Genomic DNA, 24,546 nt, shown 5'->3' on the forward strand with positions numbered 1-24,546 from the left:
GTTGCTTGGGGTCGGGTGCGGGGTGGTCGTGGGCGTGGCGGGGGGGGGGGTGCGGGCGGGCGGGAGGGAGGGAGGGAGGGAGAGAGGGAGAGAGGGAGAGAGAGAGATCCCCACAGACCAATTTGATAAAGACATTTTCTCAATGGAGATTCTTTCATCCCAGATGACTCTAGCTTGTGTCAGGTTGACAAAACACTAACCAGCAAGTGGTCCACAGCAAGGAGACTCCAAAGGATTTGCCTGGATCCTGGGTCTCAGTTTCCCTGTATATGTGTGAGGTTGTTGGATCTCCACTAACCCTGCCTAACAGTGTCAGATACTTTCCTAAAAAGCTAAAACACTGTAAAACATCAGAAGCCACTGTGCACTTCTGCACAAGGATAAGGACATGTCCCTAGCACGTTGACTCTGTTTTCATTGTCCAAACTTTCAGGGGCAAGTACTTCAGAAAACAGCCTTTCTCCAGCAGTGTGTTGGCTCAGCAGGTAAAGATGCCTGCTGACAAGCCTGATGTCCTGAGTTCAATCCCTGGGGGCCACGTGTTGGAAGGAGAGAACAGACACACTCTCACAGGTTGTCCCCGACCCTCAAATGCACACATAAATAAAAAGTACATGTAATAAAAAAAATTTAAAGACTTTTCTCATACTGTGAACAATTCTTTTCAATTATGGAAAGGGCTAGTTTCTTAATCCCTCGACTGGCTGATTCTGATATCGATCAACCTTCTCTGTGTATCTGTAATCTTCCAGTCTCTGAACACTCATCACCAGCCAGGTGCCAGAGAGCACTGTGATTTGAGGCCTGAGACCCCAAAGTGAACGTTCTCATTATTTTTCAGATTTACGATGCCCTGGTCAGTTTCCTGTGAGAGGCCTGAAATGAAGCTCTGGAGTTGTGCTGCTTTCTGAGGCTTGAAGGTGACTGTGAACAACAGAATTTCATTTTTTAATGGTCCTAAGGGCTGGGAGACCAAGGTCAAGAGACAGCATCTTCTTGGAGTTCAAGGGGCAAATGCACCCCTGGCCTCTCATCAGTGGCTTGCAGAGACAGCACTTGAATCGATGATTCAACTTCCTCTTTATTTTGTTTGAACTGATGAATTAATTCTTGTATTTAGCTTTTTCCTCAAATAAGGTTCCCATCACAGTTCAGCGTATGAGGACTTGGAAATATCCCTTGGGCCCGGATCTGTGATTGGTATTCACAGAAGCCCTGTGGGGAGGACTTGACCTCTGCTCCATATCCAGCCCTCGATGGCTGTTCTTTCCCAGACATACCGAGTGTTTTCAGGACAGACCTAGACTTTGTCTAGAGAATACTAGGAGCAGCTGTGTGAGCCCTCAACCAGACATTGCTATGCAACCCTGCTGGCGCAGCTCCTCCTGAGGACCAGTGTCCAGTCTTAGGCCTTTCCTTTGTTTCTTGTTCCTCTAGACAGGCATCCTCCATGGTTGAGCCACCGTGAGGCACAAGTAGGCTTGCAAAGTCTCAGCTCAGCATCCCTGATGCATGTGGACACCCAGTGCGCATGGGACTCTCCACAGCATCTCCATCTGGATGCCGGTAGCACCTCCAAATTGTGACACCAGGCCATGTTTCTACATATTGTCATAGCCCAGAAAGGGCAGGATTCACCATCATCAACCTTGGCTAAAAACTGTGATTGGCCACTCAAAATCTTCAGGGACCTGATGAGAACTTGGTGTACATTCTAGAACTTTTTGAGCCTGAGATTTTATGATAGCTTTTTAAACTGTCAACTTAAAGGATTTAAAATCACCTAGGAGATAAGTCTCTTGGTATTCCAGTAAACAGTTATCTGGAATAAGTTAACGGAGGTAGAAAAGCACTCCCTGAATATGGGTGGCACCATCCTCCTATGGACTGGGGTCCTGGGATGAAATAAAAAAGGAGAAAGTAGAGACCGGAGAGAAGGCTCAGCAGTTAAGAGTTCTGGCTGCTCTTTCAGAGGATCCAGGTTCAATTCCCAGCACCCACATGGCAGCTCAGAACTGTCTGTAACCCCTGGTCCAGGGGTTCTCATTCCCTCACACATGCAGGCAAAATACCAATATACATAAATTTTTAAAATATACTGTTTTTAAAAAGAGAAAGAAAGTGAGCTGAGTACCAGCGTTTATCTCCTTCTACTTCCTGACTGAGGATGTCATGTGACCTCATAACCTCTACCTCTACGATGCCTCTAGGATGGTTTCTTGTGGCTTCCGAGGACCTGGAGCAGTTGGTGAGCCTCTCGGTTTCTTCTGGCTTGACCTGCCCTTGCTGAATCACAAGTGGTGATTGCTGAATGGTCTGGCCTGCTGCTGCTGATTCATGTTGGTATTTTGCTAGAGGACCGGACTGCCAATATCCTGACAACAAAAATTAGACCTGCCCTTAAAGAACCATTTCTAAACACATTTACTTCTCCTGTGTCCTAGTAACTTTTTGCTTCTACTGTCTCTGCTGGGTGGTAGGCTAGAAGGGAGGTAGAATGCTTACTGAAGTAGGTTGAGAAAATGTCTACAACCTTTCCCTTCCTTCAGTTGCTTTCCTCAGGTATTTTGTTACAGCAGCGAGACAGATCATAAAAACAAATACGGATTGCCTGAGAAGGATGTGCATACCTAAAAGATGTGCTGGGAGCAGCACAGTGTACACGGATACCATAACCAACAGTGGTACTCCAACGATGGCCTCCCAGTACTGTTCTCAGGCTTAGATGTCAGGCATACAACTGTTACTCCTGTGTGCCCTGTGCCTCCACAGTGCCTGGCCCACAGAGGGCACAGGTGGGTGAGCATGCTCCAAAGCATGACCCTTTCTGTAGCTCAGGTCTACCCTGGAGCCACCCACCCTGCTATAGACAGGCCCAGCCCCTCACTCTAGGCTTCGGGACTTGGATCCATGTCTCCACATTAAAGAGGTTTAAAAGGAAATAAACAAACCCCACACAGCCCCCAAGCTGCCTAGGTTTCTTACTGTCATTGTACATTTGAGCAGCTGCTTCTGGAATGTCATGGGCTGTCAGGATCGGGAACCGACCAATACTCCAACATGGGTAAAGGGTCATGAGCGACCATTCAAAACAACCTGGGACTTGAGCCATGCATATATCATTTCTGAAGAGAGAGGGAGGGCAAGACAGGGATATACAGGGAGAGATAGGGAGGGAGGGAGGGAGGGAGGGAGGGAGGGAGGGAGGGAGGGAGAGAGAGAGAGAGAGAGAGAGAGAGAGAGAGAGAGAGACTTCCAGTGCCCTCAGAGGACAGAAGAGGGCGTTGGATCCTGGATTCCCCAGAACTGGAACTACAGATGGTTGGGAGGTGCGAGGTGAGTGTCCAAACGGTAGCTGGGTCCTGTACAAGAGCAGCTAATACTCTTAGCGGCTGAGCCATCTCTCCAGCCCTGGTTGCTTTGTTTTTCAAAGACAGAGTCTCACACTGCAGTTCAGGATGGCCAGGAACTCACTATACAATCTATGTTATTCTCAAACATACAGTAATGCTTCTGCCTCAGTTTCTCAAGAGTTAGAGAGACAAGCATGAGACAGCACATCTGGCTCCATATAAACATTGAACATCCTCATTCACACCACACTGTGGATATACACACTGAACATTGTCATTCACACCACATACACTGAACATCCTCATTCACACCACATACACTGAACATTCTCATTCACACCACACTGTGGATATACACACTGAACATCCTCATTCACACCACATACACTGAACATCCTCATTCATACCACATACACTGAACATCCTCATTCACACCACATACACTGAACATCCTCATTCACACCACACTGTGGATATACACACTGAACATCCTCATTCACACCACACTGTGGATTCTGGGAAATGTGGGCTTATGCCTCATGCCCCAGTCACTGGATTAAAAAAGAAAAGACAAAGATTTAAACTTTTCTTGAGAAGAAAAATCCAGTGCCCTGATAGGGGTGGATATTTTCTCTCTAAATTTTGACTTGCTACTTGCTTTTTGGGGGTAAGCATATAGGACTCTCACAGTCAGGAGCCTGTGGCTTTAGTTGCAGGCAATCCCACTATCACCCTCTGGTGAGACTCCAGGGTCCTGCCTGGCTGTGGAGGGCTCCCTGTGCCAGAAGCCAGGCTGGTGCACACAGCATAGTTTTATCACCTTAAATGTTTCCCAGGCTTCGCCTGCTCAGCCCTCCGCTACCCACAGCCTGGCAACCACAGAGCCTTGTGTGTCTTTGTGCCTAGAGACTATTGTGCTTTGTCCAGCAATTGAAACTTTAGCCATATGGCTTGGGAACGTGTCCTTTTTGTCACTGGCTAGTATCTTACCGTGTCAGCACAGACAGCCTGGTTCTTTCATGGTGGTAGCTTCTGGTGGCGGTGACTTAGAACAAAGCTGCTATAAAGAGCCATAGTTCAGTTTGGTGACAACATACATTTCTTGTTCATTTGGGCAAAGCCAGCAGAGTAGGACTGCTCAGTCCTATGGGCAGAAAAGGCAGAGCTTCATGATAACACCCCCTCCCCAATTTATTTTGCTTTTGTGAAATAAGGTCTGGCTATGAACCCCAGGCAGGCCCTGAATTCTCAGCACTACTGCCTCAGCCTCCAAGTGGTGAGGCTCAGATGTGCTCCATGTCCCCTCAGCTGGTATTGCCAGTGTGCTCATGAGTGTGATGTGGGGTCTCCTTGTTTTAATTTGTGATTCTCTGCTGAGTAATTATATCAAACTCAATATGTTTTATTCTGGACCAAATGTTTGTGTTCTCTCAAAGCATGTTGTATGTTGTGGCCCCAGACCCCCTCCTCCAGTCTAGCTATGTTTGGACACAGGGTATTTTTCTGTAAGGGTTTCTATAGGTGTTTAAAATGTTATGTGTCTAATATTCTCTCTCTCTCTCTCTCTTTCACACACACACACATACACACGCATACACACACATACACACACGCATACACATGCATACACACATACACACACATGCATACACACATACACGCATGCATACACACACATACACACACACATGCATATATATACGTACACACACACACACAGACACACACACACATACCCTATACTGGCCTCAAATTCACTATGTAACTGAGGATGGCCTTGAACTTCTGACTCTCCTGCCTCTGCCTAGGTGCTGAGGTGACAGGCTTGTGATATATGACACACCCATCTGGCTGCTTTGGCTATCTTTTATCCTGTTGAATGCTAATGTTTATTTTTTTAAATGTCATTCTATCTTGATTATTGTAGGGTTGTATTTTTTCAATTGTGTTTTGTTTTGTTTGTCTCAAATCTAGAGCAATGAGGCCCTCAGTTCTGCTCTTCCTGTTGCTGTGTCTTTTCTAGGATCTTTATCTTTTTATGTAAACTGTGGAGTAACCACCCACCCACATCCCACATCCCACCTCTCACATCCCCTCAACTCCTTGGGCTGTCCTGTGTTGGGAGCCGACTCTTAGCCGAAAGTGGTTATCATCTTTACAGCCATCTTGAGCCATATACCCTGACAAGAGACTTGTTTTCAATAGCCCGCAACAGCTGAGCACACTCTGATAAACACTTTGTTTTGCTGTTTAGTGCCACCAGCAGCTAGGTGCACGTGGTTTCCACGCTGCGCATGACGTAGTGTCTTCAGCTGTGCTTGTCCACGAGGGCAAGGCACGTGGTAAAGGGTATAAATACCCAGGATTTCCTTTAAATAAAGGAGACTTGATCAGACTCTGTCTTGTCTCCATTTTTCGAGTCTCTCGCCCCTCCATCCCCACTCTCTCTCTTGCTAGACTCTGACCCATGGACCGGAGCAGCAGAACGGGCCGTTACAAAGTAGCAGAATGGGCCATTACAGTCCTGGAACTCTCTTCAAAGTCTAAACTGGTCTTGGACTCCTGAACTTCCTGCCTCCATTATCAGATTTCTGGGGTATAGGTGTGGGCTGCCACACCCACCTTGAATTTGGAAATCAATCTGTGACATCTGTGGAAGAATCTACTAGGATTTTGATTGGTTGGCTTGGATCAATAAAGCAATAGGAATGAAATGGCACCTTAGCAAGATTGTCTCATCCAGGAACACAGATGGATCCTCAGATACAGTCCCTTGAATGACTTCCCCAACTTTTAGACCCCAAGCTCGGTTGTTTGGCTCCATGCTGGAGTCCGCATCACTTCTAACTTCTTCCAGTTGCTTGTTTATAGAAAACTGACAGCCATTTTTGCCTTGAGCCCTCCAGAAATGTAGCATGCTAATTCAGGAATTATTTTTATATTTATTTTCAGGTTCTTTGGTGTTTTACACATACCAATTATGTCTTCTGTGAGAGGAGATTGGTTTCTTTTTCTAATTTTCCATCTTTTGTTTGTTTGTGTGTTCTATTTTATTAGGAGGAATTTCAGCATGGTATGAGGTAAGGACAGAATGAAAGAGGGATCCTTGTGATGGGCTCATAGGTAAAGAGCTTGCTGTGTGCCTAGACAAGCAGGCTCTACCCGATTCGATAGTGAGCTCTAAGTGCATCTCACACTGAAAGTGGACCATACTAATTCATTTCTTACACCTATGAGAAGAGGAGGGATTGACAAAAGTCAAGTCTCCTTCTGTTGCCCGGTGCTTCAACAGTTTCAGCCCTGAAAGTGGTATTGAGGCTGTCAAAGACAGTGGGGGGACTTTTAAAGTTGGTCTAAATGCATTTTGAATTATTGTATGTCTACAAGTCTATGGGGACTGGGAATGGAATGAATTGTTTAAATGAGATACCCCCCATCCGCTCATATATTTGAGTGCTTGGTACCTGGTTGGTGAACAGTTTGGGAAGGATTAGAAAGTGTGGTGTGGTGTTGGAGACATGTCATTGGAGCTGGGACAGAGGTTGAGGTGTCAAAAGCCCATGCCAGGACCACCCTTGCTGTCTATCTACCTCCAACTTACAGATCAGAAGCGAGGTATCAGCTACTACTCCAGCACCATGCCTGCTACTCGCCATGATGATCATAGACTAACTCTCTGAAACTGTTAACAAGCCTCCAGTTAAATGCTTTCTTTTATAAGCTGCCTTAGTCATGGTGTCTCTTTATAGCAACAGAACAGTAACTGAGACAGTTGACAGTTTCCTCCTGAAAGACTACGCTTCCCAGCTTCCCTTGCAGACTATAGAAGTTGTTTCTATCCTTATAAGGGTCTACATCCCATCTTCCCATGTAGGCCCTTTCTCTGTGAATAAACACAGTTAGACCAAGCCTCTTTCCACCTTCTCTCTACAACTACTCTTTGATGACCTAACATGGTACCAAAGACCCAGGATGGGAAATCTTAGGCTCCTAGCAGCTCAAGCCCACCCATGGACAAATTTCTCTTGTCCTCATAAGCAAAACAGCCAGTGGCCCAAGATCACCGCTTTGGTCTTAGCCTTCTCTTTTCACTCAGTGTCCCTCCTTTCTCTCTCACCTTACTGCCTCCCCCTCAGTTTGACTTGGGTGAGAGACCATGCTACGGTTGATCAGTTCACACATACAACATAGCAAAATACAACAAGATAATCATGGGCCTAACTCCAAGACACTGTGGTTAGGTTTCAGGCCTCAATAGAGCTTAGCTCACTGGAGCTTGACTTTTCATTGGCTTTTCATCCGAAAGCTCTGAGAACCTTCCAGTGGGCCTGTGACTCTGTAATCCCGGAATTGTGTAGGTTGGGGATGTCTTCTTGCCTTCCAAGCATTTTAAGACTCAGAGGACACTCTAAGCATTGATCTCTCTCTTGCCTTTGTCTCTCATCCACTCCAAATTTTCTGTAGCGACTGCTTGGTCTAAGCTTCTAAGAGCTTTCCAGTAGCCAAAGTTGACTGAGAATTCCTGGAATTCTCCACTGGCCCATAACCAAAAACTCTGAAAACCTTCCACTAGCCCTACAACCTTAAGTCTGGGATTCACTGGAACTCCATAATTAAAATGGCCACTGCTGGCCCAAATTCAGAATTTTCAATTTTTAATACCTAAACTTATTTAAATAATTCCATAAGACAAGAAGACAGTATGATCTGAGTCTCCCCCTCCCCCAGAAAACTTAGATCTTTCTCAATGTTCTGACTTACAAGCACACCCAGAGCCAGAATGCCTGCCTTTTCTGCTAGGTCTCCAAACTTACATCTTTAAAATTACAATTATTACTAACTGAGATAGCACAGAACACTTTTGCCTATTTTGCTGTATGCTTTTGGCCTACTTGTGTTTCTGCCTCTCCAAGTCTGGAAAATCCTGCTTGTATCTTCAACAGCTAAGATATAAAATATTTCAGATTGTCTGTTTCCATCTGCAGATACACTTAAACTGGTTATGGAAAAGTAGATCACTGGGTTCAGTCTTACAGAGATTCAAATGTCTTTTGGTTATGGAGAATATTAAAAATTTGTTTGATGCTGTTCTACTCTACTGAGAAGGCAGGCTCTGGAGTAGTGATTTGTTCTGTCTGTCCTAGACCCAAGCATGTTTGTTTAAGTTTCCTCCATAGTCTCTGTCCTGGGTCAGACTGGCCACCTGCCTCTGTGGCAGGTAGAAGGAGAACAAATCACAACAGCCCAGAGACTTTGAGCTTAAGAGCAACTAAGACATAAAACATCTGTGACCCCACAGAGGTCACAAATGACAAGGTGTTTAATTCTGAATTCTCTCTTTTCCTAAGTTTTGTTTACTATCTTTAACATTTCTGTTGAAACTTTATCTGTCTATATTTTAGGATTTGTAAGTTCATTGAGTGTAGTTTTAAAAGGATGTGTAGATAATCTTAGTTTGTCATATAATACCATGTGTAAAACAGAAAATGTTGTGTGCCCAGTGGGCTCACCTTGGAGTACCATGTGACTTGTTGCCATGTTGACCAATATCCTAGATTCACATTGGAATAACATTGTGGCTTGCTACCACCTTGGCAGCCATGTGACTCAGCCACCATCTTCTCTAAACTAAAGAAAGGACATGCTCAATGGCTTCACTGCCTTCTTGGTTAAGGTGACCACATGGTATAAATCAGCAGAGAGAGCACCTGTAAAACAGCCAGAGCCACAGAGCTCTCTGCTTATCACTGTGTCTCCCTTTTATAATCTTAGGCCTCCAAGATGGTTTGTTTTATTTTATTTTCCCTACATTAAGGAGGCATGGTAGGGTCTCCAAGATATTTTGAATTAGGATAGATTTTTGCATGATTATTGTTTCCTTATAATAACAGATAAGGAGCAAACCATGAACAAGTTTTTACTCTTATTTTATTTTATTTTTTTGAGTCAGGGTTTCTCTGTGTAGCCCTGGCTGTCTTAGAACTTACTCTGTAGGCCAGGCTGGCCTCAAACTCAAAGATTCACCTGTCTCTGCCTCCTGAGTTCTGGGATTAAAGGCGTGCACCACAACTGCCCAGTAAAATCCCAACTTTTAAAAGTTCACCTTATCAAATTGTTTCTAAGCAGAAATTTTATATTACTTGAGATACTCTGTTTTTTTGTTCATTAAATGATAGCTGGTATTTTTAATATTTGAAATGGATATACAAAGTTCATGGTATACGAAAGCAAGGAATGTCACTTAGACACTTTCTATTCAGATCCACTTCTTGGATGCTGACTTTAAGGGACTTATAAAGCTTCCAGGTGTGTGTTCCTTATGCAGGAGTCTGCTGTAAATGAAGAGCTAATACAATTAATTACCTTATCCTGATGCAGAACTCTGGTGCCTGGTCCAGCCAGCTGTACAATTGCATTTGACTCATGCTAACCTTGATGTAAAAGTTTTCCTCCTGTAACGTTTCCCTTGATGTTTCCCACAGAGCTGTACAGTTGTTACCTCCTGACTGATGTTCATGGCCCCTTAGGTGGACTCTCTCTGAGACACTGACTGGGCTCCTTCATCAACCATATGTCAGATCAAAGTAGTTGTGGAGAGAGCAGCGCCCCCAAACCCCAAAAGTATTTTGGGTGACCTCTGAAAAGGGATTAATGGGCCATGGTCCACCCAACTCATCCTTCTGTTGGCCACTGTGGACATTGTTCTTGGGACTCAGAACTAAGACAGCTGGGCTGAAGCCTCCTTTGCGACAATTAACCTCTGTGTCTCACCAGCTCAGATCAGCTGAGCATCCTTCAGGGCTAGCTTAACTCTTTGGCTGCTGCAATACTCTAAGGTTAAAAAGGACTCAGTATGATTGCTGCTAAAGATGGGATTTTTGCCCTCCGTGGACAGTGCTGTTTCCAGGCCAACAAATCCTAACTGATTTGAAATGAGCCCTAAAGACACAGGGACCAGACAAATATTCCTTCTGGTTCCCCCGACTCTGGCTCCTCCCCCTGATCGTTTTCCCTTATTATCCTCATACCTGTCTTTAACCCTGTCCCTTAAATGTTTTACTTACTAGACTTCACCCTGTACACCCCCGCCAAAACAAAAATGTCCCATGAAAGCTTTCCAAATGGCTCTCACCCTACAGCAGCTCCATTTGTTCCAGAGACATCTGCAGAAAGGACCTTTTAGATGCTGTGAAAACCTCTGGCTAAAAGGGACCTTCATCCATTTCGCCCTAGGCCAGATACAATTCTTTACATTAGTCCTCTATTTCACTTGTTTCTTCCTTTGATGCTTTGTAGCACCCTGCTACTTCTGCAAGCTCATTTTGGTGCAGCAGTCCTGCCAGTGGGACCAGGCACTGTTACCCTTAATCAATTCTCTGCCCACTTCCTCTCACCAGCCCGCTTTGCTTCTCCCGACACTGCTCCTTCCTGTCCCTCAACATTCCCGGGAAAATCTGTTTTACTCTGTAACCAAATCGTCTGCTTTCAGCCTCTAATAATTATTTCCCAAGTCTCTTCAGGAGTATAGAACAGCAATTACCTGATTCATCACAGCTGATCAAATTAACACTACATGACCAAACCCCACCCCTCTTCAGTGGACCCAGAACTACCCCCACCAAAAAAGACCCTTCTCAGCAGAAAATAGGTATAATGCTCCTGCGTGTGTGTGTGTGTGTGTGTGTGTGTGTGTGTGTCCTCTCAGAGTTAGAAATGGTAGTTTCCTGCTGCAACACTGGAAGCCTACACATTCCAGCTTTCCTCATGGACTACAGAAGTCCTTTCAGTTCTTAATAAGGAGCTACACCCCACTTTCCTCTGTGGCCTCTTGGCCACCACTGCACGTGAGTGTCGAAGATACTGCCACAAATAAACACTGTCCTGCCAAGGTCGGACCAAGCCTCTATTTCTGCCTTCTGTCTGTCTGTAGCTGCTCTTTGATAATCTGACAACACCCATAGTACTTCCTTGAGGCAATAGAAACCCTAACTAAAATAGTTCCATACAAATCATTAAATTAATTCGGGCTCAGAATTAGGTTAGAATTTCCATCAATTTTTGAAAATATTCCTGCCAGTTTTTTCACTATGTATTTATTTGCAGTGACATTCTCAGGTCTGGCATGTATAAAATCAAAATATGGACCAACTCTAAAATAGCATTGATGTCTCTGTGTCCAGCAGTATCAAACTTTCACCAAGACTTAATTCTTTATGCAAATGTAACCAAGCCCACTTATCTCAGTAGTATGCAAATTCGTTTTTTATCTTCAACAAATACTAAACTATATGTATACCAAAGAGTTGTTTTAAAATCAATTTCTGTAAGATTTATCATCTGTAAATATTCAATTCATATACGCATTTTATAAACATAAATACAGGAGTCCTGTACAAATTATTGGGTAAAAAATAAATCAGGAATGGAAGCTTTGTTCTTTGTGATAGAAGATGTTAATATCTGCCCTCTGTCCCATATTCTTCCAGGAAGGAGGGACCCTCCAGTGTCTCTTGCTTAAAGATTGACCCAGACAAGATGGCTGGCTGTGGTCACACACGTAGTGAATGTGATGACCCCAGAGAACTGATTACCAGTGCACTGGGAAGACATCTTGTTCTCCCAGGAGACTGACATGCTGGTCAAAAGGAACATGGTCCCTGAGGTCAGAATCTATCTCTTTCTGCCTGACCTAAGAAGACCATTTGTTCTCTCTGCCTCAGTTTCCACCCCCAAACCACCCCTGCCACTTCCCACAGAGACTGCACCATCTTCTAGTGATGGGACATGATGAACAGGGCCATGTAGAATGTCTGGTTCTCTTCTGAACCAACACCTGAGTCAGAGCCAACACTGGGCCAGCAAGGTCACAAAAGTCCAAGTGACCCTCCCTAGATCATGCAGGATGACATGGAGAGGTGGATCAGGACATCTTGCCTTTCTTTACATTGATGATTCCTGGGATGTCTTTGGCCCCAGTACCTCCCAGAAAGTAGCTTCCCCCTTCTCATCTGCACATCTCTGGAAGAAAAAAAATCACAAGTCTAATATGCAAACTCACCATGGAGACAGGGTGGCGACAAATCAGTGACCTGGAGGTGACTGGATTTTAATTGGCTTTCGTGCAAGTGCAGCACAGATTGGATGCGTCTGATGTGGGTGACTTCTGTGCAATTAGGCAATCGATGCTGGACGATGCATTTGCCTCTGAATTTAATTAGCTTTTTTGTGCAGTGTGTGTAGCTCCATCAGCCTGCAAGGGATAGTTCCAAGCAGAAAAAGGCAACCACAGTGGCTCGTGGGGCTCTTTCTCTTCCACTTCCTTAGCACCTCATCTGACACACAGCTGGACACTTGGACAGCCCCCAACACCAGGCTGGAGATCGAAGTCTCACCCAAGGGAAGATTCCCATCCCCAATTCTCCCATACAGTTCTTGGCTCCAGGACCATCCAAACTCAATGTGTCAGTCAGTTTTTGTCAACTTGACACAAATCAGAGGCACTTGGGAAAAGGGACATGAACTGAGCAGCTGCTTGGTTGCTAGTTGACAGAGGAGAGTCCTATCCATGATGGGTGGTGTCACCCTGGGCAGGTGGCTCTGGGTTGCATACACAGGCTGAGCAAGTCATGAGGAGCAAGCCAGTTAGCCGCATTCCGCAATGGCTTCTGCTTCTGTTCCTGCCTCCAGGTTCCTGCCCTAACTTCCCTCAGTGACAGAATGTGACCTGAGAGTTATGAGCTGAAATAAACCCTTGCCTTCACAGGTTGCTTTTGGTCAGTGTTTATCACAGTAATAGAAAGCAAACTAAGGCACGTCCCTTCCTTTCCAGCCTCCGCCTCGGATCCTGCAGCCGCCGCGATGTTGATGCCTAAGAAGAACCGGATTGCCATCTACGAACTCCTTTCTAAGGAAGGCGTGATGGTCGCCAAAAAAGATGTCCACATGCCCAAGCACCCCGAGCTGGCAGACAAGAATGTGCCCAACTTTCACGTAATGAAGGCCATGCAGTCTCTGAAGTCTCGAGGCTATTTGAAGGAGCAGTTTGCTTGGAGACATTTCTACTGGTACCTCACGAATGAGGGCACCCAGTATCTCCGGGATTACCTGCACCTACCTCCAGAGATCGTGCCCTCCACCCTGCGCCGCAGCTGCCCCGAGACTGGCAGGCCTCGGCCCAAAGGTCCAGAGGGTGAGCAGCCTGCAAGATTCACAAGAGGAGAGGCAGACAGAGGAGAAGGAGTGCTGTGGCCCCTGGAGCTGACAAGAAGGCTGAGGCTGGGGCTGGCTCGGCAACCGAATTCCAGTTTAGAGGCGGCTTCGGTCGTGGACGTGGTCAGCCACCTCAGTGAAGTTGGAGATTATGTTGTATTAAATAAACTTTAAAGAAAAACAAAAAAACAAAAACAAAAAAAAAGAAGAAAGCAAACGAAGACACATACCACAACATCTCTCCACATTCTGAGAGTTACACGTGAACTTGAACTGTCCTACTGAATCCTTTAAAGAGCATCTTTGTTCTGGGTATTGCTTACTTTGTCAGACCCTTGACAGGTTCAAAAGCAGAAATAATTGGGGGGGGGGGCTTTGTTTGTTTTTGGTTTAGGTATGGCAAAGTCTTGCTATGAAGCTCAGGTTGGTCTCAAACTCATTATCTAATCTAGCTGTCCTCATACTCATGACAGTCGTGGCCCAGTCTCCCAAGTGCTGGGGATTAGAGGTATAAGCCACCAGACCCTGTCTGGGTTTTCTCTGTTTTGACCTGTGCTTCCATCATGTCCAGCAGATCTGAGTGTAGCTCAGAATGGGACAACTGGTCTTAAAGGCCACTGAGATCCCATCCCATTCACTGGCTCCTTGGCTGTTCCAGACCCTGCCTGAAGTCTTGAGATACTGTGGGAAGAATCCAGGGGTTGCCCTTATTTTGGAAGATCCAGAATGGAGGATTCAGTCAGTCTGTGTCCTCCATCTTGTCATCTCTCAGCCCCCAAACTGTCTTTGCAGCAGCACCCTGAATGTTCCCTCCTACCTCATCTTATCGCCTCTCCAAGCAGCTTCCCCTGGGTACCTGGTGGCTTCTGACCCTGCCCTGCTCCAGGGATGCAGAGACTTGGGTTTCCTGAGTTGGGAAAGAGATGTTGATTACAGATAGACACCAAAGAGCACAGATAGAGCTCAGGCCCTAAGAGGTGAGTAATGGGATGCCAGAGCCAAGACCAGAGGCCAGAAGGCCAGAGTGAGGCTAGTCCTCAGAGAGCAAAGAAGAGTCCTGTGCAAAGAAATTGCAACCAAAGGGCTCAGGTCAGTTTCCAGGCATGAGTTCCAGAGTTTAGGTATGTGGACTGCACAAAGATCATGTGTCATTAATTTCATCCTCAAAGTCTCATGTTGATAGCATCTAGGGATAGAGTGATTAGGGTAAATGAGACCATGTGGATGTGGACTTTGATGGCATCGGTGGCTTTATAAGACAAGAAAGAGAGACTGAGCTGATACACTTACTGTGTCCACACAATGCCCTGTGCCCTGCTGTGGTATGTCACATGATCAAAAGGGAGGAAGAAGATGTTGATTTCACACTGGCGGGCTCCCCAGCCTCCAGGCCATTGAACTGATTATCCTTCTATTCTTCAGGAGTCACTCAGTCTTGGCTATTCTGTTTCAGCAACAGAAATTAGGACAAGTGCAAGAATGTGCACATCTACATAGGAAGACCTTGGTGGGAAGAAGAAGAGGACAATGATAATGATGATGAAAGAGGAAGAGGAAGAGGATGAGGAAGCAAAGAGGAAAAGGAGAAAGAGAAAAAAGGTAGGAGGAAAAGGGAAGATTGGGGAAGGGGAAGATGACAATGAGGAAGTTGGAAAGGAAGAGGGAGATGAAAAGAACGAAGAGGTTGACAGTGAACAGGAAGAAGAGAAGGAAGAGAAAGAAAAAAGGAGGGGAAGGAGGAAGAAATGGGAGAAGAAGAGAAAGAGGAAAAAATGAAAAGTAGATGGAGGAGAGGAAGAAGGGAAAGAGGGGGAGCAGGGCCTCCATGGAGGAACCTATGGCAATGGGGCTGGGTGGTGGTTTCAATAGGAATGGCCCCCATAGACTCATGTGTTTGAAAGCCTGGCCCATAGGGAATGGCACTATTAGGAGGTGTGGCCTTGTTGGAGTGTGAGTGGCCTTGTTGGAGGAAGTGTGTCACTGTGGAGGTGGGCCTTCAGATCTCGTAGGCTCAAGCTATGCCCAGTGTGGCACACAGTCTCCTTCTGATTCGTGTGGATCAAGATGTAGAACTCTCAGTTCTTTCTCCAGCACCATGTCTGCTGTGCCGTGCCTTGCTGTGCCGTGTGTGCTCCTGGCCATGAGGATAATGGACTAAACCTCTAAAACTGTAAGCCAGCCCCAGCCGAATGTTTTCCTTTATGAGAGTTGCTATGGTTATGGTGTCTCTTCACAGCAATAGGACAGTAACTAAGACAGTCCTCCTCTCCATTAGCCCACTGTAGTTAGCACACACTTGATTTCATAATGAAGTGGTTTTTAAGCCCTGGGAACACACTGGTGAGAAATCTAACTTCAAAACAGCCGGAAATGGCCAAAGGAACATTGCATCTGCAAATAACATGAAATCTGTGACAGAGGCTGGGTGCATTTACAGACTGAACACACAGTGAACAGGTACATGTTTCTCAGAAAACTTGAGTTCTAGGTATTTTGTTGAAGCTGTGGTGAGTAGGGGCCTCAGAACTCAGTGCACAGTAGAATGGGCTTCTGAAGCTTTCCCTGGGTGCCCACTCTTCCTCCTCTCATGAGTGAGGTGCCTCTCTCTTCCTCTTACCTGGAGCATTGGCTCCTGCTGAGTGGCAGGTAGAATCCTCACCTATGCTGGGAAGCTGGCTGGTGAGACGGACTGATAACTACTCCAGGACCTCCATCTGCAGATCTCTCTTCCAGTGCCACTTCTTTCTGGCCCCAGCATCTTTGTCCCAGGTGGGGTCATAACCACAAGGAGAAGGCACCCTGGCTGGGAGGCACATCATCTCTTAACCCTTGAGCTGACTGTCCATCCAAACAGCTAGGAGTTGAGTGACAGCCTAATATAGGACCTAATATTAATTTCTGTTTATTTGTTCTGTTTATTTGATTCCCTGGAACTTCATAACCCTAAAGAGCTCAAGCCACTGAGCTGCGCTTTAGGACAGGTGATCCTTAAATACCCTGCAGAAGTCAGAATCCAGAAGCACTTGAGTGTTTTGTATAAGATGGTCTGATATTAACATAGACACATCCTCCATTTGCCAAGTCCTTTGTTTAATAATTACTCGATTAAACAGCTGCTGGCCTGTCCAGGACTGTGGTCATGAAGGGTCTGCAGCATTCAGAACTGTTAACTTTTCCTCTGTGACTGCTTGAATGTGCAAAACGTGGAACCTGGAGGAACGAGGGCAAGGGGCCGCTGTTGTGTCTCTCATGTAGGATGCAACAAACAGTGTTAAAGGTGGGAGAATTGAAGCCCAGAGTTGCCCAAGATCAGCAGGCTGTCTGCATTGGACCAGTCTCTGAAGGACAGAGTGAAAGATGAGACGATTCCATGTTGGGGAATGTGGGCAGTGATGTGTGCCCTCCCACAGCTCTGACCAGAGCCACTACTCACATCATTAATTCAGAACAATCATTTCTGCCTGGAAACTTGCTGGGGGAGGTCTGGGAAACTGCTGCTGACCCATTGTCCTTGCCTCAGGCCAGGTGGTGGGGCAGCTTTTGAGGCCTAGACTTGCCTGGAATTGCCCAATTCTTGGCAACAGAGATTTATGTCTAGTCTCCTGAACTGCCAATTTGAAGCCAGTCATGGAGTCAACCTAGCCTTCTCAGGTCCTCAGCTGGTGGCCTTGTTTGGGAAGGTTATGGAACCTTTGGGAAGTACAGCCTTCATGGAGGAAGTATGTTATTGTGTGTGGGGCGGGGAGGGTTTATAGCTTCACAAGCAGTCCTCCCTTTTCTCTCCCTCCTGAGTGGAGATGAGAATGTATCCAGCCAGCTACATTCTCTACTGTTCCTACTTCTCTAGAACCAGAAGTCAAAATCAACTTTTTCTACCTAGAGTTGCTTTTGGCCCTGGTGTATCTCGGCAACAAGAGGGTAACACTTGAGCGTGTCATACTTTCTGAGACTTTTATAGGAAGCCTATGGCATGTCCTAGCACCTCTCCTAGTCCTCACACTGAGGCCTGTATTAAAATAGCTTTAATAAAGCCGGCTTTGTTTCATAGTAGCTAGTTATGAAATTCTTTTTGGTGTCTTAAGCCACAAATCCTGCTTTGGCCAGAGTTGAGGTCCTTAAGAACCTAGGGATTCTGAAGGCTGCTGAGGGTGACCACATGGAACTGTGCTTCTGTCCCTTCAATGCCGACAGAAATACTTTGGGAACTTGATGGTAGGACCTGGAGGTTGGCACAGTACTCTGGTTCACCTTAGTCACCATATTCCTGTCTAGTCTGAATTTCAGAGGGTTTCGTTAGAACTGGGGTGATTCTTCTGTCTACTCTTGTCACCCTCAGGGTATAGCATGACACCTCCTGGTCCTTCTATCCCGGTGGAAGGGATTCAGTGGAGTGGAGAGGAGCTCAGGGTGGAGCTTAGTTCACAACGTGCTGGCTTAACCCTCACAAAACCCAGGTTCCATGCATAAGCCAGGTTTGGTGATGCACATCTGTAATTCTAACAGAGCTGAGACAGGAAGGTGGGAAGGTCAAGGTCCTCCTGGGATATATTAGAGATAGAGGTTAATCTGGGCTGCATGAGAACAGTCTCAAAAGTAAAAAATAGCAATCAAGGTCGTGAAGCATTTGACCTCTGACCCAATGGCTGGCTCCTGTACGTGCTGGATATGATAGACCATGGCTCCAAAGGAGACTAAGGACAAGGGTGGGGGCATGGTGGCACTGGACACAAAGCTGGGAATGGTGCCAGACCTGGAGTTGGGCCCTGTGTCCTGAAGGAGTTGCCTCATTTCCCCTCATTTGAGAAATAACCCCTTTCCTGATGTCTGCAGAAAGCCTTCTCAGCAGGGTGGAGCCTGACTCCTGGCTGGGTAGGCAGAGAGGAATGGTACCCCATGCTGAGCCCAGGCACTGGACCCAGATGCCACAGGGATCCTCTTCTGCTCAGTGCACCTCCCACCCATTAGCCAGCCCTTCTGCAGTGTCCCGGGTTCCCCAGGTCCTGTGGCCTGCTCTTCTGCTCCACTTGCCGGGAAAGGTATAGGCTGGACACTGTTGTCCCTCACACCAGGGACAAGGAGCCTGGAAGCCTCTCAGAAGGTTACTTTTGGGCCCTGCAGGGTGCATGAGCCCCTCCCTGCCCCAGCCCCTTCAGCAGGGACTCACTGCTTTCTTTCCAAGATAGCTCAACCAATGGCCAGCCTAAATCAAAGTTATCAGGAAAAAAGAAAAGCGGCAGGTGACTTAAAAGATTCCAGAGGTCCAATGACTGAAGCTCATGTTAAGATGTCACAGACCAGAGCCAAATTATCTTGATCTATTTTTAGTCCCTTTGAAAACCACCCATTACCCACAATGTCCAACCTTGTGATTATCAAACCTTTCAAATGTCTCCCTAGCCAACCCCACACTTCCACTAACCCCAAAGCTAAGAATGTGTCAGATAGCATCAGAGGCTTATAACAGAGAGCACCCCATTTTGATGTAACCTACTGTTGCTAAAATTACTTCCTATAGGGAGAGTATGCAGCAACTACTCCTTCTCCTAAGTCCCAATGACAAACCAAGGCACAGTTCTACCTAAATTCAATCTGGGGAACCAATGATTTATTGGGTGTCCTTACAGAGCATAAGTGAATGACTATGTACAGGAGTGTGGGTGCTCCCCCACCTTCACCCATCAGGGACAATGGCTTTTCCATACCTGCATAGATGGAGCACCACCACCCCCTAGTCCTCCCCAGCCTATATACTCTGGCAATTGGAGCAGAATTGCATACAAAAGGTGGTACTAGCTGCTGGCTACTAAGATAAGGGTCTCTTGACCCTCTCCACACATCTATGAGAGAGCAAAAAGTCAAATTCCTAGCTGGAATGATCAGATTTGGCTCTGGATTCCCTCTAGAGTGAAATCTGTTTGGGTGTTACCATCAGTCTGGAAGCTAAGGTCGGGACAGGAAGAGCTGGTCTCCTGGGCCACCTCCCTGATCACTTCATTCAGGGACTATGACATTATCAGCTCTTGTTAGTGAGCACTACGGGACAGCAGGCTGTGAGGCAAGTGGCCTCCCTGTGGCTGCTCCTAGACAGAGTCCCTGTGTCCATTCTTCAGGCCCTGCCTCCATTCAGGGTCTGGTAGGGGGGAAAAGTTGGGGCTGTAAGCTCAGACTGGGCTCTTTTGTTCCTGTCAATGCAGCCTCAGATGGGGCAGTTGTGGCCTGTGGCTCCTGGCCCAGAGCCTAAAGTCCACCATCTCCAGACAGGATAGCCAGCCCGCTTGTGGACAGATGTTGGGAGGCTGTGCTGGGCATGCACTTCAGCCAGTTCTCTTCTGGTTGTTAAGCTATGCTGCCACCCTGCAAGTCCTTCTGAGCCAAGACCTCAGACTTGGGGGACCGGGCTCTCCTACATGGCCTAGGCACAGCTCTAGCCGGCCCAGGGCTCTGATAGAGGGCAGAGACCTGAGGCAGGACAGGGATAAACCCACTTTTCAGCTGCCCTCTGAGAACAGCACAGTGAGCAAAGAAACCTCCGATCAACCCCAAAGCAGCCACCAAAGCCTCAGGGTAGGAGGTTGATTTCAACCAAGAAGATAAGGCAATCTCAACAGCCTGAACCTGGAAGGAGTGTTCTAGAAACCTCTGGGCTCCAATGTGGCTGTTGCTTTACCATTAGCAGCCGAAGGAGGTCAACTCCGGGATGATGATGAGATTAGCCGTTCTAGTGATCTAGTAGGCGTGGTCGGATAGCAAAGAACAGGGCTGTGTGGGAAACCTCACCAAACAGTTTGCTTCCAATCTAGACAGCGTTCCAGAAGCCGACTAGGAGTGTGGGATGGTGGGAGCCGGAGGCTGGGTGGTTCTCAAGATCATCAGCAAAGGAAGCAACTGGACGTGTGAACAGGTAAGAACGTTCTGAGCAAGGCCATGTCAGGTGTATGGTGCAGAAAGAGCCCTGTCTGACAAAACCTCTTCAATTGGCCCCCATCTCCTCTACAGCGTGACCATTTTTCACATGGTTTTGGGAATAAGGGTGAACCTGTCAATAATTACGGCTGAATCTAGGGCTCCTCCTGTCCAGCTTGTGTTTTTCCATCCCACAGCACTGCAACATAAATAAATAAGAATGACACCCAAGCAACAGGTGTAAGGCGGGGTAGTCCTAGTGGGTGAGGACATATGGCTGCTGGCTTATCTGTGTCATCAACAAAGTTCTGGGAGACTCTGACAGGAGAACGGTCCTGTTACCGGGAGCAGCCCTATGCCAGACTTCTGAATTTGTCATCACAGATGTCGGAGGCTGCCATCTGTAGGGGAATCTCTCCACAGTCATGAGCCCTGCTATTACACTCTGGCCCTCCACAGAGGAAGGAGCTGGCCTGCAGCCCACGCAGGGACTAGTTTGCAGAGAAGCATCTGGGGAAGGAAAAATGGAGCTTTAGCTTGGGGCCCCATTTGGGGTTTTACTGAGAAAGGCTCACATGATAGATAGCCTAGCCTAGTTTGGAACACACTCTATTGTTCAGCTGACCTAAACATTCAGCAGTCCTCCTGCCTCAGCCTCCTGAGTGCTAGGTTTGCAGCCATGAGTCACCACACAGGGCTGTAGGTAGTAAACCAGGTTTCTGTTTTGCTCACAAGTACTGTTTTTGTTTTGTTTTGTTTTGTTTTTGGTTGTTGTTGTTTGTTTGTTGCCTGAGTTTGTCCTGTGCAGTACTGGGGTGTGCTTGTACTAGGTAGCACTGGGTTCCTGTCATTATTCATTACCTCATCTGGCCTCCTGGCCCCAGGCCTGCTTGGAGAAACTGTTGTATGATTATTTCTGGGAGATAGGAATAAATATCTATTGGCCCAGACAGGGATGCATGACAGACCAAAGAAAGGACTCCACCATTTCTAGTTTGGTGAATTAGCAGGTTGCTTGGACTCACAGGATCATGTGTGAGAGTTTACAGGAGTGTGGGAGACTCTAAGGCATCAACAAAAACACAGCCCTGGGTGACAACTGGAGCTCTTTGTACAACTTACAGGCAGGTCCACCAAACAGTGTTCTCTCCCAGCAGTTCTTATTGCTTTTCAAATCTGTGCAAGGCCTTGTGGGTCTTGAACATTTCTTGTGTCATGAGCCTCACTTCCTCTGTCCAGGAGAGAAGGCTTCAGACTGAAATAAATAGCTACAAAACAGCAGCTACCTTCTGAGCGGGTTCGATTCTCCTTGGGAGCTCTGCTTGCCCTGAGTGAGTTTTCAGCTGGCATCTGTGAGAGCCTGTTTGCATCTGCTTCAGGGTTTTAAACGGACCATTTCTGCAGCTGTCAAAAGCGCTCACACAGCCATGTTCCAGTCTCAGTGTCTCAATCATAAAATCGAAAGCGGCCTCACGTACTCAATCACCCAGATCCTGGCAGGCAAGAAGTGCAAACACCTACCTGGCTCATTATGGGTCATTTCCTTGTTCTGAAGAGTAGGTTCACCGTCCCTGCCTTAACTCACACTGGCCCAGCTCATTATGTACTCTACTGCAGTCAAGTCATTTTCCAAAAGAAAAGGCATTCACTTAACAAACTTACCGTTCCCGCCCCCACCCAGAAGTACTGGAGTTTCTGATGGGTTCTAATGCATTGGCCAGGAAGAATGGAAGGAGACAGCTTTCCTCATCCTGCTCTTCAGGACACCCTGACCTGGGAGCAGCAGGAAGGTGAGGCCAGTGAGCACCGGGGACAGTTTAGGGACCTTAGAGTCCACTTGGCTTGCAGCGTGCACACATCCCTCTCCTATGTGCTTGGCATCTTGCAAGCAACCCAGGATTCCCACCTGCATCATGCCGTGTGTCTACTCACCATAGCAACACTTTAAGGCTTTCTTTCTTCTGTGTGTGTACCACCGAGAACCTGGAAATGCCTGATTCAGACCTCGAGCATAAGAGGGCAGCTGCCATGAGGAGTCAGCTCTGAGGAAAAGCAGGGCCCCAGGGCCTGTCAACCATACACTCACACAAGGGCTGCCTGCCTTCCAGGCTGGTGACTGACAGAGACTCAGACCATGATCTTCCCGTGCACAAGCTTCTAGACCTGATATCCTTTCCTCATGCTCCTCAGAAGCCTCACAGTCTCCTAGCTGCCGTAAATAAAATGCCTCACTGGACAGTTGCACCCCAGGGTGTTAGGTTAATTGTGGTCATTGTTCACAGCCTCTGATCCGTGCGGCTGTTTTATTTAGGATTTCATAAAATATGTAAATGTTTTTCCAAAAATGGTCTCCTGCTAAGGCTGATCGGAGTGTCCAGGGACTAAGTTGCTGAGAAGGCCGTGAGCTGTCTGCTGCTGGCTGAACTGGAGTGATCTTCTGAGGTGGAGGCCTCCAGTCTCCAGCCAGTCTGTTCAAGAGATGTTTGCAGCACACAGCCAGATGCTGGGGCTTCTACAGTGGCAGGGGAGTCCTCCAGGGGCCCTTGTCAGGCCAGTCATGGCCTTTTTAAGGGGTGCATAGCAGGTGGAAAATCTGACCAGAGAATTACATTACAGGGGCTGTGAGAAAGCCTCCCCCCTACCTGGCCTCTAACAGATATAGGGATCCCACACCCTGCCTCACAGCTGATATTCTAATCTCCCCAACACCCCCTCCCTACTCCCCAACCCCTCGCCTCACCTCCCCAGCATACTCCTGGGCTCCCTTCCTCTGGGACGACAGTTCACCCCACCCACAACAAAAACACAGGAAACAGCCAGATTATCCCCTCACATGGCATCTCTGAACTCTTTTCCAGAACCTTCACCTGCAAAGGAAAGCATCTAATATTTTCTCAGCCAGGAAACAGGGATGAGCTGTCCCATTCGCCGGTAAACACGCTTCATCCCCTCACGTGGGGCATCCAGGGCGTACATAGGAAGCTGTGAGGTGAGGAACAGGTAGCCTGCTAATAACTGACAGACGACTTCAAGAAATATCTATGAGTCACTAGCACCAGGGACAGAGACTGTGTGTTGGAAAAGGTCTTTTGAGGGACTAAAGCCCTGGGTGTTCAGGTTGGGGCGTTCTTAGTCTGGGAAGGGAGGACTGGGTATGGGGAAAGAGGGCTGAAGGTCTAGGGAGGAAGGACTGAAAATGTGGGGAGGGAGAACTCAGGTCTGGTGAGGGAGTACTTAGGATCTAGGGAAGGATGACTTGGGTGTGGGACCAGGATGGGGAATGAGGGACTTGGGATTTGGGTTTGTACAAGGTTCTTAGTAAGTCCCACACACACTCAAATCTGGGGCATGCCCATTCGGAGCAAAGGGCTAGGTGTTGTCAGGGATGGTACAACACAGGCTCAAAATGTGACCCCCACATTTGATTGTCAGAAACAATCCCCAGCTCTGCAGTGAGAAGAGGACAAGAGGACAGCAGAGGTCAAAAGGTCGCTAATCACAGGAGAGGACTCCCTGTCACCAGAGAGGATCTCATGCTAGCCCACTCCTGCTTCTTCATTTGCACCTCTGACCCAGTCACAGTCTGCTATTTATTTGGGGATTTTATTTGTTTATTTTTGTTTTGCTTTGCTTTGAGATGGAATCTAATGTACCCCAGGCTGGCCTCAAACTCACTATGTGGCAGGGATGACCTTGAAGTTCTGATCCCCCTACTTCCACTTGCTGGATTGCAGGTGCGGGCCACCATACATGGGGTCCTTGGGCCTCAGGCTAGATTTTCTGAGGGATGGTCACCCCTAGAGTGGACATACCTTGCCAGAAGAAGGAAGACAGGCTGGGTGGCTCAGAGCATCCTTTGCAGACACTTCCCCATAAGCTCCACCCATAAGCTCACCCTCACCTAGGACTTATCTTACTGTTCATAGCAGTGCAAGGGACTAGGCCCTGCAGAGGCAGTTGCTGAGAAAGGCAGACTTTTAGCTGAGCTGCAGGCCATCCCAGCCCCAGTAGTCTTTTATTATGGGTAGAGAATGTCTCTCTCTCTCTCTCTCTCTCTCTCTCTCTCTCTCTCTCTCTCTCT

General features: G+C 47.2%; 1 pseudogene; it reads left to right on the forward strand.

Moving 5' to 3' along the window:
* Positions 1 to 5,353: 5,353 nt before the first annotated feature.
* Positions 5,354 to 13,702, forward strand: LOC114624344 (annotated as a pseudogene).
* The last annotated feature ends 10,844 nt before the right edge of the window (positions 13,703 to 24,546 follow it).

This window comes from Grammomys surdaster, unplaced genomic scaffold, assembly GCF_004785775.1.
Source record: "Grammomys surdaster isolate TR1022 unplaced genomic scaffold, NIH_TR_1.0 205, whole genome shotgun sequence".
Taxonomy (NCBI): Eukaryota; Metazoa; Chordata; class Mammalia; order Rodentia; family Muridae; genus Grammomys; species Grammomys surdaster.